This window comes from Carex rostrata, chromosome 5 (assembly GCF_964058835.1).
Source record: "Carex rostrata chromosome 5, lpCarRost1.2, whole genome shotgun sequence".
NCBI classification, from domain to species: Eukaryota; Viridiplantae; Streptophyta; class Magnoliopsida; order Poales; family Cyperaceae; genus Carex; species Carex rostrata.
This window is the reverse complement of record NC_135922.1, coordinates 12,812,612-12,816,152: the sequence shown is the minus strand read 5'-3', so window position 1 is coordinate 12,816,152 and position 3,541 is coordinate 12,812,612.

Genomic DNA, 3,541 nt, shown 5'->3' with positions numbered 1-3,541 from the left:
CCAAGCTTCGTTTATTGGATAGGATGTCCTTGAGAAACTTAGCGTAGGTGGGCATTTGGGTCAATGCCTCGGTGAATGGAATTGCAATGTGCAATTGCTTCATAACTTCAATAAACTTGAAGAACTGTTCATTGAGTCGGGTTTCTGCTAATCTCTGTGGGAGTGGAACTGGTGGCCGGTAGGGCGGTGGCTTCTCGGTCACCTTCTTTTTCTGCTTGTCAGCTTCATCTGGTACGGGCCGTACGGGTCTGGTACGGGCCGTATGGTCTGTCTCTTCATTCACAATTTCAATCGGATCAGATGCTGGCTGCTCAGAAATCTCAGTAGTTGTCTCTACGGGCCGTACTAGATTCATACGGGCCGTAGGTTCGGCTTCTGGCTCGACAGGCATGGTTGGTCCTTGGTACTGTGTCCCACTTCGCAATGTCACTGCCTTAGCCTCTTCCCTGGGGTTAATCTCTGGTTGGCCTGGTAGCATTCCAGGTTGTGGTGGTGCGGTTTGGCTCCCATTTTGAGGTTTGTTTTGGGCGGCCAAACTAGCCAACTGAGCGTTGATTGCTTGCATCTGTTCGAAGAGCATTTGATTCATCTTCCCTTGCTCATGCATAAAGTTCTCCACAACAGGGGTAACATAGGGTTTAGATGGTCCTGAGTATGGTGCACGGTTGTTCGAGTTATTGAATGCAGCATTGTTGTAGAAGTTGCGGTTGTTATTGTTGCTGCCAAAAGGGTTGTTATTGAAGTGTGGGGGGTTGTTTTGCTTCCACCTCCAGTTCTGTTGTTCAATCGGGTCCTTGGAATAGGTTCGGGTGAAAGGAGGTTTTGGGAAGTAAGATGGCTCATTGTTGAGAGAATTCACTTGCTCGGGTTCTTCATCTCTTTGCGCAAGCGGACAATTCTCATACTCGTGTCTATCATCCCCACACATAACACAAGGTTGTGGTTGCTGATTACCAAGCGCTTTGACACTCATCTTGTCAAAAGCCTTCTGCATGGCATCCATCTTGGCGGTGAGGGCGGTGATCTGATCGACCTCAATTCGGCCTCCTCCAGTTCCTCGAGTGCTCCCTCGACCGGACCATTGTTGGTTAGTTGCCATATTGTCAATTAAATTCATTGCCTCGGTAGCCTCTCGATCCATGAGAGCTCCACCTGCAACTGCATCAACAGAAGTACGAGTGGTATCAGTTAAACCAGAATAAAAAGACTGAACAAGTAACCATTCGGGAATACCGTGATGTGGACAAGAGTATTGTAATTCCCTAAACCTTTCCCAGGCCTCATTCAGTGGTTCATCAAACCTTTGTCTGAAACTGGTCAGTTGGGTCCTAATCTCGGCAGTTCTTTTATGGGGGAAAAATCTGGTCAAAAACAGTTTGGACAGTTCCCTCCAAGTTGTAATTGAATCCCTTGGTAGTGACCCTAACCATTTCTTGGCTTTATCCCTAAGAGTGAAAGGAAATAAAGCAAGCCTAATGTAATCAGCTGTTGCGCCATTAATTTTAATGGTGGCACAACACTCAAGAAAAGTTTGAACATGGGCATGCGGATCCTCATGATCCATGCCATGGAATGTGTTTTGCTGGACGATGTTGACAACACCCGGATTGAAGTTGGGTTGGTTGCCAGCAATCCTTGGCAATCGGATTGCTCCTTTAACATCTTCAGCTCTCGGGACATTGAACTCTCGCAATGTCCTGGGCGCATAGTCTGCTCCTTCATCATCAGAGAACTGGTCCTGGACGGGAGGGTCCTGGATGGGTGGATCCTGAACGGGTGGATCAGTGATGGGTGGATTAACTCCGCCGTTATTCATTGTGTCCTGTTCTAGGTCTGTCTGGCCTCTGTTGTCGGCTGGTACGGGCCGTATGAATCTCCTACGGGCCGTACGGAGAGGTGACAGATGTGGTGGTGCTGGAACGAATGAGTTGGAAGTCTGCCCTTTGCTTCTGAGTTGATAGTGGTTCTCGGGCAGTGACCCTTCCAGTATGTTCCTGCAAAGATAGAAAAAGAAAAATTAAAATTAAAATCTAGAATCAAGCAAAAATAAGAAAAAGTCCAGAATTTTCGTTGCCTTCCCCGGCAACGGCGCCAAAAACTTGTTCGCACAGAATATATGCTACAAAGTTTCAGTATAGCAAGCTATACCTTTTAAACCTTTGTTACACTCTGTCAAATCAGATAGCAAGTGCACTATCCTATCGATGAGTATGCTCAGGTATCGATCCACAGGGACGGAAGAAAATAACCGGACTTATCCTAAAGTTACTTAAAATTCTAGAAGTGAGAGAAATTGATTTGGTTCAGTTCTAACAATTCTAATGATTTATGACAAGTTTAAAAAGCAATAAAAAGAATTAAAGTTGTTTTCAATTAATAAAAAGGCGTTTCCAGGGTTCAGATTTCATTTCTGTTCAGCCCCGAGGCATACGGCCCGTATGGCTTCCCATACGGCCCGTAGGGGACCCCGAGTTAATGCTGCAGCTACTGTTTTCTGTGTTGATACTAATGTTTAGGGTTTCTATCGACCAGATCTAGATACCTAACCTCAACTTTCGCATTTTGGCCTAGTACCCGATTACCGGACTCAAATACTTCCCTCTTAGATGCGTTAAACCTCAACTTTCGCATTTTGGCCTAATTTATCTAAGTTACTTGTTGGTTTACTAAAAGTATCCAAGGACTTTCGCCTCAAGGAAAGTTTCACCTTTCGGGTACTCCTTAGTTTAACCCTACTTCATATACTTTATTCGGTTGGATTAAATGTCATAGACTTGGCTCCTAACACTTAGATGTGCGCATTCATCTAACGGGATGACTAATCAATTCAAGCAAGCACAAATAAAGCAATCAAAATACTACTCAACAAGGTAAAAACGAAGCATTCAACACAAAATCCAAGTAGCATGCAAACAAAACCAAACTAGAAACTACATCTTAGCCCTAGAAACAAAGTAAATTAGCTACTCATGTTCCTAAGATAACACAAATAACATAAAATAAAAGAGTTCATGACAAAACAGTGGAAAATCTGAAGATCCGTTGCAAACTCGCGTTTTTCACTTCTCTTCCTCTTCTCCTCCTCTTGTCTTTTGCTCCAAGAAAGGTTGTCCAAGTTCCCGTGGTGAATCCCCCTTTTTTTGGTGAGGAAATATCTCATTTAATGCCCTGGATCGCGTGTGCAGAGGCCTCCTTTTCGGCCTCCTTGATTTCAGCTGATTTCAGATCCTGCTGGATTTTTCCAATTTAGCACCCTACGGCCCGTAGGGGACCCCATACGGCCCGTAGGGCTGTGTTTTGTCTTGGAGACTATGTGCCTCTGTTGTGGAATCTTCTGTGTGGTTGGGCAGATCCTGTACGGCCCGTAGGGTATGTCATACAGGCCGTATGAAAAATTGTCAGATCCAATTTTTCGCCCTTTTTCCTGCAAAATACCAAACAAAACATAGCAGTACCACATTTCTTCGAAATATAAGTAAAAAGTCCACATTTATAGGCTTTAAAACACAGGTTTAAGTATAAATTAGGGCTATAAATTAGA